The sequence below is a fragment of the Podarcis gaigeae genome, assembly GCF_964106915.1.
Source record: "Podarcis gaigeae genome assembly, chromosome: 15".
Classification (NCBI taxonomy): Eukaryota; Metazoa; Chordata; class Lepidosauria; order Squamata; family Lacertidae; genus Podarcis; species Podarcis gaigeae.
In genome coordinates this window covers 4,946,138-4,958,404 of record NC_139692.1, presented here as the reverse complement: position 1 = coordinate 4,958,404, position 12,267 = coordinate 4,946,138, and positions in this window count along the sequence as shown.

Genomic DNA, 12,267 nt, shown 5'->3' with positions numbered 1-12,267 from the left:
CAGGGGGGCCAGCCGTACCGGGTGCAACATCTGGGGGTTAGGGTTAGGGAGCGCAAATCCACGGGTTAGGGGGCGCAAATCCATGGGTTAGGGGGCAAAGTTACTTGCCTTGCCCTGGGTGCTGACAACCCACGCTACGCCACTGAATTAAAGCACCACCTCCTGAATCTTTTACAAGGTAGTATTGAGAAAGGAAGGAAGTACTAATGAGAAACACATGCCTAAGCAAGGATCTCTTCCTGAAGCTTCCTTGGATAGCACAAAATGGAACAAACATCTCCCCCAACCTGCTCAGTGACCAGCAGTCTGGGCTCCAGACTCAGAAACTGGACTTCCTTCCCATTGCCTTAAAGCAACAACAACAACAACAACAACAACAACAACAATAATAATAATAATAATAATAATTTGGAATAAGAGCACAAATAGGATTCTAAGATCCAATAGAATGTAAGCAGACAAATCACTTGAGAGCATTTGGAATATAGAAAATAACGCATGCACACATTTTTTAAAAAATTAATCTATGTTAGTCCTCTTTCCCAGGTACCTGAACACCAGCCTGGACCCCCACTCCAGGCAAAACCTGGTTTCCACACCTTCGTTTAAAAATAGGCCAAAGTAAAATAAGAGGTTAACACAAAAGAAAAGGGGGTGGGGAAAGCATAAGATAGGTGTAGTTTTATACCTTTTTTCTCACACCAGTGATGGTATCTACCAACCAGAACCCAGGGACTGAACTCCTCCCTCCCGACAATTGATCAGGCAACATACACTCTAAAGTGTCTCTATTTTCCAGGAACAGTCCCGGAATTACAAAAGCCACCCTGGTTTCTGATTTGACTCTGGAATGTCCCTATTTTTTTCATGAATTGGGGCCTCTTCACACACTATGGTTTTAGGTCTACTGTTAGAACAAAAAATTACTAAAAACGTTGTGTCGATCAATCAATCAACACTCAGTAGTTTCATCTTAATACACACATAAGGCTTCAGAGAGATAACCTGGTGTGAAATTGTCTTCCATGTTTTTCCCATGAAACTACCTGACTCAAAATTGTCTTCAGCACCTCAGCCTACCCGAATCCTCCAAAAAATGCCAAATAAGAAACACGGGCAACGAGTGTAGTCATGGACTGTTGATGTTACATTAGACTCACAGATCCTTTGAAGAAATCTAGATTGACTTTTAAGAAATCAATAATGGATGCCTTTTGTGAACTATTTGTTTTTTTTTTGTTTCACATTTGATTATTAATCATTCAGTAACTGAGGAAGAATGTAAGAGCAAGGAAGCAAAACCATATTGGATATTATGAAGTTTGATAAAGTCTGAGGCTAATCTCCAGCTAGGGAATGAATCAAATATGACTTGAAAAAGAAATGGAAGTTATGGATCATTAGAGTCCTTAATGATAAAAAAAGAACATTTGCAGTGAAAGCCTCATGAGTTGAAGACAAAAAGGGAGCACACATGGGGTATGAATTTGTTCTTTATCATATTTCATTTGAGGGGTGTCTGAAGCACCCAGATACTTCTCATTAAGAATCCTGGAACATGTTTAGAAATGAGCTTTGGTAAAGTCCAAGTCAATTAGCAGTGCAATCCTAGACATGATTTATATTATTTTTTAAATAGGCAGATTTTCTGACCAATGCCCATCCAAAATATAGTACTATTCAAACTACAATATTTCCCACAGATTCTCCCTCAAATGGTTGGAAAAAAGAAAGAAAGAGAGAGAGAGAGAGAGAGAGAGAGAGAGAGAGAGAGAGATGTGTTTCATGTTTCTACTCCTTAGTGATTACATACTACATGTGAAATAATCTCTCACAACAGGGCTAATCTAATCTCTTTCATACACACGCACATACAAGCACACACAGAGAGACTTTTTTCCACTGCTCACCCTGCTCCTTGCCTTTCTCTCTCCAAGACAATATGTCCACCCTTCATGCCTCAGTTGTCCCTCAGACCACAACATCTCCCTTCTTCCTGCCTCAATTTCTCTCACCCAGAGTTTCCCTCACCATTACCACATCTTTCCTTTCCATGCTTCTGTTTCCCTCCACAATGCCAGTGTGTTCTTTCTTCCTCAGCTTTCTAAACTACAAAAGTTCCACTATGTCTCCCCTCTCCCCCAAACAACCAACCCTATATGATAACCTTTCATATATGATAACCTTGGCCGGCATAATTCAGCAAAACATTGAAGGCTGTTGTCTTTCAGCTGAAGGGGGGGGGGAATAAATTATGTTATTGTGGAAAAGCTAACCAATCAAATTAAAATGGAATGAAGTAGTCAAAAGTATAATAAAATGAACTGAGTCTCAGCATAATTATTGTTGGCAAAACAAACCACATGCATTTTAAAAAGGTGACCTACATATTTAGTATATTCCTAATGAATGTGTATATATGTATTTAATACTTACAAATTTCTGAAAGCAAAATAAAACTATTAATTACTACTACTACTACTACTACTACTACTACTACTACTACTATTACTACATTTTGCAGTAGGAAAACAGTACAGTGGTGACTGGCATCCATTGAGGCTGATAGGGTGGAAAGCAGGAAGACCAATGCTAGATGATGCCAGAGCTAATTGCAAGCAGAACCACTGCCTATGGTTGTGGATGGGCATGCAAGCAGGCAGGCATTTGCCCTAATGGACCAGCATTCAGTGGGTGACAGCAAAGCATTGATGGATTCCTTTTTTTCCAAATGATGCTGAGGTGATGGGACTTGATCACCTGTTGACATAGATGGTGATCAACAAAGGTCCACCACCGGGTTGCCTAGCAAAGCTAGCAATTTCTTTCATGTGACCTGCATCAGCCAATGGGCTTGGGGAATAGAATATTGCCCCTGCCTAAAGACCTCCTTCTTTGTTGTGGCTTTGAGCTGTGTGGGCTTTGCAAGTTGCCAATTTGGGACCAAGCAGGAATTTTGGGGGTGCATCTTGATTGGCCTTTGGGTGCACCTTTTTTCACCTACTTCACCCTGTTCTTACTTTGATTGGCTTACAGATTGGCTTATTGGGAACCTCCCAGAGTGGCTGGGGAAACTCAGCCAGATGGATGGGGTATAAATTATTATTATTATTATTATTATTATTATTATTATTATTATTATTATTACAGTGGATCAGGGGGGCTTGATTTGACTGTTTTCTTCATAGGACATATGTCCAGAAATAGGCTTAGATAATGGTCTGGAACCTGAGGCCACTAACCACCTCCTACTGTCAACTGACTTGAAGGGCTGTTTGGTCTGGTGCTCTCGGGGCCTGGCAAGTGTCACATGCTGTATGCTGAACAGTGGAGGTGGCTGGCATCAGACAGATCACACGTCTATGGGTAGATTACTTTTGCCTCTCTACATGCCTCCTTGGGTGAGAAAGTTGATGAGGGTCCTTTGGCTTCAGGGGTGCCATCTTGAATAAAATATTGGGGGGGTGTAAGCCTTGCCCCACATAATCAGTCACATGACACCATTTGAATGGCAATACCCATCAACTTTGAGGGTGGGGGGCAAAGACCTATTGGCCCCTAGGAGTTGGCTCTTATGTTTGATCCCTAGCAGCAGGCAGGAGATTTTCTCCTTGCCAGTACAAGTTATACCTGTCCACAGTTATGTTTTATGATTTGGTGTAAGTTCTTTGTTATATTTAAATAAATATAACCTTTTCACCAATCCCTGCTGTCAGTACTTCCTTTCAGGTATGTGACTAGCATCTGGATGGATCTTTTAGTTGGCCCAACCAATTTCAACTAGAAGTCGGGCATTTAGGATTGTTTCCAAGCAAGTTCTATTAAGAGTAGATCCCTTGACATTAACAAACCTAAGTTAGGCATGCCCGTTAATGTCAGTGGGCCTACTCTGAGTATGACTAACATTGGATACAACCCTCTGTGTCACTAGTCCAATGTTATGGTAGGAATTTCCTCCCTCCCTGCCACACTGATGGATGCCTTCCATCAATGGAGAGAAACCATTTGCATACCACCAATTGTCTCTAAGGTTCTGTTGGATCAGGTCTTTAGAGCTTTTCTGTTTTTTCCAGCATGTATAAAAGAAAGTATTTCAGTCCACTGAATTATGACATCCAGGGATTTAACACCCCCCTCCCCTGCCACCATGATTAGCTTCCATAAAAATATTGTTTCCTAATTAATCACTTAGTCACTTCATTAGGTACTGTCACTTTTGAAAAATGAAACAAAAGAAATATTTTTCTCCTTTTCTGGTTAATTTAAAAATGCAATATGCCATTAAGTGAGTGGGTTATTGTCTATCTGATGATAGCATCCTACCCCCCAGAATGGAAGATTAGATGGAGTCAATCTGAAATATTGGTGCAAACTTGGCATCTGAGCTTATGTATGTTTAAAAGTACCTATTTGCAGATGAAGCACAAGATCTTAGGGACAGGGACTTAATTATGCATCTTATAACTGCAGCACATCTTGCTGTTGCTAGGCACTGGAAGGCATTGAATGCAAAGTCATATGCAGTTTGGTGTGCTTATGTTTGAGACTTGGCAGAAAAGTTGGAAGAAAGGGTACGAGAAAGAAAACAACAAAGTCTACAAAACTTTTACAAAATATGGTGCACTTTTATTAAATTTGCAACCAAGAAAGAGCATGTGTATAAATCACCCAAAAACAGAAAAACCTGTGCAATGGCACTTTTAAAATTGGCAGTTATTGAATTGATGTTTTGTTTTATTATTACTAATACAACTGGATGCAGTTGGGGTTGTTATGGGGGGGCAGAGAGGAACTGTAATGGACTGTACATTTCTTCCTATATTTAATGATGATGGTGGTGGTAGTGGTGGTGGTGGTGATTATGACAACAACGACTTGGCAAACCATCAAACATGTTATTTTATCCTGGAGGTTGATCCTGCCAATGGTGACAAGCCTTGGTCAAGTTCAGAGAGAGGTCACAGCTGGGGATCCAGTTCCAGTGCAGGCAAACCAAACTCCAGCAGGCAGACAAGGAGGTTGGGTAAGGCAAGGCTGTCTAAAGTTTCTCCCAGTAACAGAATACTCAGAGGGAGAAGGTCTTATTAATCATTTCAAATCAAATTTATAGGGACTAGCTTGTCCTCATGGACTTGTGAGGTCAGCTGACAATCACTGTTCCTCAAGGGGAGAATCATGTACACCACCTTGAGGAAAATGTGGTATATAAATGAATTCAAATAAATAAACAAATGAATGTGTTCCCAGACTGGAGTGGCCCTTGTAGTTCTTTTCTGCTGAAAATCACACATGCACACATGCTTGTAGAGTAGTAACATTGTTTGAATATGAAATTTACAGTGCACTTCTTATGCTGAATGACTTTTTGTCAGGATGTGTAAACTGCTGAGACATTTCTGTTGAAATGGGAAACAACATATGAATCAATTAAATAAAATAACTTAAAATTGCCTCCTCCTTGGCTGCACAATATTCAGTGGGCAGATAGTCATGAGCAGGAACAGCGCCCTGTTCTAGTTTGAGAGCACTTCCTGATCAGAGTCAGTGGATGTTTTCCTCCTCAAAATAAAGGAGCCAGTTTAAGTACAGTGTTTGAAAAGCATTAATAATGTCACATATGGTTCCGCCCTTACTTTTTTAAAAAATGTATCAAAAGGAAAGGAATAAGATTAAAGGTTTGTGGCTTTCTTGACTGTGAGTCCAGTAATACTCTGCAAATTTAAATGCTATCCCCACCACCACCATCTTGCAATTTTCTGATCATTACCATCCTGCATGACTGAACAAAGGGCTTCTCTGTGGTTGGCAAGAAACCACCTCTTTTCAACCACTGCCCTCAGGTTCCAGGGTCTCCTGAATCACTGGCAATCACTAATATCTCAGCAAAGTGGAGCTAAAAGTCATTCCTTCCAAATGTTGTCGCTTCCAGGTGATACTTTTATTGATCATTTATCCTGATTTGTTTGGAATTAAGTCAGATGATGTTGCATCAAGCAAATGTTATTTCACACTTTTCAGTGCATTTTTTCATCACTTCCCTTTTGACTAAAAAGCACCTTTTGGGGGAAAGCAGGTGTAAGAGCTCAAAATCAACTTTAATTGTGGCCTGGATTTTCCCACAGAGGTGGGGGAGAAATTTGATTCAGTTTGCAATTAAAGATGAAGCTACCGAATCTGCACTTTCAGAAACAATTTGAGACACAAAACAGAGTCTTCATTTGAAATCCGCACTACTCCAATTTTTGCCGTGCTATCCTCTAGCCAAGTAATGTGCACAAAAATGCATATACTAGAGGAAAAAATGTGCATATAAATGCATATATTGGTGAAGTGAGTGCACAAAAATGCATTGTACTGGAGGAAATTGTTTTACGAAAATGTGTATATTAGCCATAATTGCATAGCAACATGTACCGGTATATTAGGGAAAATTTGCACTAAAATAAGATGAATATTCATAGAATCATAGAGTTGGAAGAGACCACAAGGGCCATCGAGTCCAACCCCCTGCCAAGCAGGAAACACCATCAGAGCACTCCTGACATATGGTTGTCAAGCCTCTGCTTGAAGACCTCCGAAGAAGGAGACTCCACCACACTCCTTGGCAGCAAATTCCACTGTCGAACAGCTCTTACTGTCAGGAAGTTCTTCCTAATGTTTAGGTGGAATCTTCTTTCTTGTAGTTTGGATCCATTGCTCCGTGTCCGCTTCTCTGGAGCAGCAGAAAACAACCTTTCTCCCTCCTCTGTGTGACATCCTTTTATATATTTGAACATGGCTATCATATCACCCCTTAACCTCCTCTTCTCCAGGCTAAACATGCCCAGCTCCCTTAGCCGTTCCTCATAAGGCATCGTTTCCAGGCCTTTGACCATTTTGGTTGCCCTACTCTGGACACGTTCCAGTTTGTCAGTGTCCTTCTTGAACTGTGGTGCCCAGAACTGGACACAGTACTCCAGGTGAGGTCTGACCAGAGCAGAATACAGTGGCACTATTACTTCCCTTGATCTAGATGCTATACTCCTATTGATGCAGCCCAGAATTGCATTGGCTTTTTTAGCTGCCGCGTCACACTGTTGGCTCATGTCACGTTTGTGGTCAACCAAGACTACTAGATCCTTTTCACATGTACTGCTCTCAAGACAACATTTTTTATAACGCAGACTATGGAAATGTGACAAAACGAACTTAAAACTGGAAAAATGAGGAACTGAGAGCAGTCAAAACTGACATTCAACCATTGGTTTGTTTTAAGTTGCATTGAGTTGCCCTGGGCAAGATAACGTGACTAACACATTTAATAAACAATAATTCATATTTGCCATGATTTAAGCCCACCTGAAAATTTCAACAATATGGAAGTGACCTCTGTTCATGAAATATAGGCATATATCATTGTCTACCTTCTTTTATTTTCCTTGTAGATATCAGTCATTGTTTGGTTTCTGCCTATCCATGAGTAGAGATGGAGGACCGACTTTGTACTTTCCTTTGAATTGAACCTTTTGAGTGCTCTGCTTGAATACCTCCAAACACTCAGGAAACTTTGAGGGTGGATGGAGAATGTTGACTGAAGCATTGCAGAAGTGCTAGCAAAGTTGTCTCACTCAGAGAAAAACTCCCTTGATTCCTGGCAGAATGTGATTTTTTTTATTAATTTAAAGATTTTCTTAAAATGTTTTTTTATAATAAAATAAGACAAAAGAAACTACTCAGAGTGAAAACAAAGACAGAGAAAGTAAATGCAGAGTCCTGTCTCAAAAGTAGCTCTTAAGAGAGTAGTGGACCCTCCCAGCTCTCACCTCGGACCTTTCCTTTCTACTCCCCAACTCTCACCCTGGGAGATCTTCCCTTCCCTACCTCTCACACAGGGCCTTTCCACCAACCATCTACCACCTCCATGTGTGTAATGCTTGGACCCCTATAATAACCAAGAGGACACCAAATAAGAAAAATGGGGGAGGGGGGAGGAAAGGAAAGAAGGAAAGAAATGAAAAGAGAAAGAGAAAGAAGGAGAAATTAAAATGACTTCTTATTTTCCGTCTGTCAGTTACATAAAAGAAATTATTCAAAACCTTTTCTCTATTCTACTTTCTGTTAAGTAATATCCCCCTCCCCAATCTTCAGACCCAAATGTCTGAATTTTGTTCATTTTCCTTTTCGCATCAAAAGTCCAAAGGAGGTTCCCTAATTATTAAGAATAATAAATGTCAGAAATTATTTTTCTCTATTCATACATTTCAAATCATTTCAACAACCATGCTTCCATATTAAATAATAATTAATCCTTCCCTCTTTGCTCTTATAAGAGTCTCTCTGCTATGATCATATATTGAGATATTATTCCTGGCAGAAAATAATTTGACTGAATGTACATGTAGTTGTATCAGGACATTTTGTGTGTTGTGCTTTCACTAATGCACAGGAGCAAATGTAGAATGTTGCACAGAAGGAATCACCATTCACTAATACATATGAGAAAAATTATATTGATTTGATGAAGTGGTTTATCAGTGCCTACATCTTCATTAGTAAGACCGGGGGGGTTGCAAATGGTCTGAAGCTATATAAAACTCACGTGCTCCAATTATGGAATTATCTTTATAATTCTCCTAGGCAAACCTTGATTCAAAAGAAGGAGAGTGCAAAGGAAGCAGAAACCTATATCTGTGGGGACTTCACAGGAGAAAGCTTACAACAGTGACAAAAACAACAAGAGGGCAAACTTTAATTCTTGCGAAAGAACTTTCATTTATCATTATCATTGTTTTCACTGTAAGGTCCCAGGCAGTTTAGAATAATACAGAAATAAATCAGAAGAAATCAGAAGAAAAGTGTAGGTCCTATGAAATAAAACTGGGCAAGTGAATGGAATAACAGGAACTACCAAGGGATGGGGAGCTGCTATCCAGCGCTCAGAAGTGGCATTCCAAGTGGGATGCAGCTGCTAGGTTAATGTCCCGGCAGGTGGATCACTGTTGTTTCCCAGGGTGGGAAGAGGTATCAGGGAGGTTGGTATGGTGCAAATTATTGGTAGCAGCCCACGGCTGGCTTCGTTAAAATGTTTGCACCACACCAATCTCCCTGCAACACCGCCACTCCCAATAAACAACAGTGACTCTCTTCTGTCCTTCACCTCAGAGAGCAAAACGTTGTGGCTTTTTCTTTCTTCTGCTCTTTGGAGCCATTCCTGATCAACTCAATAATAATGTAAGGGAACAATGGTATCTTTTAGTCCTTAGCAAGAAGAGAGACAGAAAACAAGGTTTGTTTACAGGTTATAAACATACCAGCAAATTAAAAGTGGAGTCCATGTTGAAAGCTAAAGACAAGTCCAAAGGCTGAAGAATGCTGCTCCAGTCAATTTGGTCTAATGAAAAATACTTTACCCCATCCTAAGTCCTGGTCTGAGCATGTTCTCTGTGTGGAGCAAATTTGCCAGGCAGTGCAGAGGCTCAGAGAGCAGTGAGGAATGCAGGATGTTTTCCAACCCTGAGTGGAGTGCTATTCCATCAGCAAAGATTGAACAGATTAAGGAATTAATTCTCTCCCTACTGCCATGCCAACCAACTTACCTGCTGTGGCAAGTTGTAGGCTTTCATCCAACAATGATGTCCAGTTTAAGTTATTTCCACTGCACTCATGTGCCACAGATGTGCACCAACTTCAAACTCTTGAACATCTGTGTGTGTGTGTGTGTGCGCGCGCGCGCGCGCGTGTGTGCACACACACACGATATCCAGGTTTCCAAAACAGTACAATTTTACACTGTCAGAGAAAGATGGAATATACAATTATGCACTGATGCCTTGTCATTCTCTAACTGGCCTTCAAATCAATGTCAGGGGGGCTGTCGATACATACCTGGTTACCTTTTGATTGATAATGCACAGTATTTTAACAATAACATTTCATATTGCCAGGGTAATCAATGGTACATGCCCATCCATCGTTAATAGATCACCTCTTCTGTTTTGCCCTTTGTTCACAGTCTGTGGATAAGTGAGAAAATGACAATATAATACTAAAGTTCTAAATTAGTTACAATGGCAAACATTTCAGAAAAAGAAAAGAAATGAAGTATCCAAATTTGAAATGAATTGGTACGCGGTTCTTGTCTTTGTCTCTCTCCCCAACCCCCACCCCAGTTCATTATCTCTGTGTTTAGTATCAAGCTAACAAGAAAGACTTTTCACTTCATAGGTTTTCAGAGAGGGAGTTAATGATAGTAGCTTCATTCTGAAGCCAAAATTAATAAGGCTTTTCAAATTTGCATTTTAGTGTGGTTTTTTATGTTTGATGAATACTCAAATTTTCACCACAAAGAACATTTGTATGCAGCTCAACTCTGACTTGGATTTCTCCATTTAAAATCTGACTGTGCAAATAGCGGTACGATTAGATCAATGAGTTTAATATTATGCAAAGACAAAGTAGCACTTTTCTGAAGCCCTAGATCATGGCAGGTTCCATAACAGCAGTAAGTAGGAGGTCAGTCCCATTGCTCTACAGAAATAATGGTCTTAATACAGCTGAGCCAACTGTAGATCAGTGGCTTTGAACCCTAAGGGTTCCTTGGACATTTGTCAGTGCTTCTCAGTGAGAGGAGAACAGTTGTGGACATGTTTCCCTGAATGATTACCAACTTCCCCAACAATGTGAAGCCTCATGGGTATGTATTGCATGTATAATAGGCGCACATTTGGAGCATAAAAGGAAGCCCAATGGTGTTCTACGTGTTCTGAGTGTGGGCCCTGGAACATGCTCCAGAACTGTCTGCAGTGCATTGGAGGTTGGGCAAGTGCTCCTGGGGTCTGTGGGGAACCGGTGGATATGGAAAGTCTTTTGTACAGATCCAAAGCATGAAGAAAACGCCACTGCTCTCCATGGCAGTAGATGTTCAGACATCATGCGATATGACATAGGGTGATGGTCAAGCTCAAAGTAGTTCAGAGTATGAAAAAGCTTTAAGTGTAAATTGTGTGTGGCATATTCAACAATACCAAGTTTCAAATTTATGAGCCACTAAATGCTTAATGCAATATACTAGATGGAGGAGCAGCTCATCTGACGAAGTTGGGGCAAGAGCAGCACTGCTGCTATGGCTGGAAGGTGGTGCTTCTAGCCATGCTTCCTGGCACCATTGCAATTGACAGTGGTGGCAGTAATGAAAATTCCCAAAGCAAGTTTGAGAAACACTCCCCTTCTATAAAGAGCTCACATAGAAAATCAAGTTGTGTTTTGCTTTAGTTTGCATACATTTTGATGCTTAATTTTGAATGTTTATGTATTCCCCACCCAGGAACCTTTGGTGTGAAGGGCTGATACACACACACTCCCACCACCAGCACTCTTAAGCTTTGCTGTAATTCTGCAATGTGGGGTGATAGGCAGCTGCCTTATACTGAATCAGACCATTGGTCCATGTAGCTCAGTGTTGTCTACATAGCCCACACAGACTGGCAGCAGCTCTCCGTGATTCCAGGCAGGGGGCACTCCCAGCCCTACCTGGAGATGCCGGGTGCTTAACCTCTATCAGCTACACCCCTTCCAACATTCAGTTCTATTCTGTAGCAATTGATTTGCACCTTTGGTCAGATAACATTGAAATCCTATGGACAGACCAGTAGTAAATCCATTGGACTTATTTCCTAGGGCTGCTGTTTGGCCGTTTTCAGTGTGATTCCATTCTAAGTTTCAAAATGGTTGGCGCATCTCCAGCTGGAGAAAAAGTGTATGGATTAATTATAGGCCTAACCACCTGCTTCACCCAACTTTAGCGCTCTGAATTTTGAGCTAATTTGAAATTGGCAGTCTCAGTTCCCGTGAATATGGAAATGGGACTGGGTTTGTAGAACACTGTTTTAAACCCATGTAATAAATTCAGAGCGCTCTGTTCAATATTCTGCAAAATAGATTGGAAGCTGAAAATGAGATTTTATTCATTAAACCCATGTACACCTCTGGAATGGAAAGAGGAAAAGTGATTAAATGCCATTCAGGGTTACCAAACAGTCCCTTCCCTTGGGCCATAGTGTTTTATGAAGGAGATGTTAAAAGCTGACCATAAAGATTTCAGAACTGGAAAATATGCGTTTTGAGGGCATTACTGTTGCATTTTTGCTTGTTGCAGTTACTTGACTGGGACTGGTGAGTTCCAAGTTAATTTCCCAGTTCTCTAAGAAGCTTTCCACAAGACATCAACCCTCCACATTTTCAGTTGTCAGTAAAGTTATGATAATTAGGCTGTTTTTTAATCATTTTTGT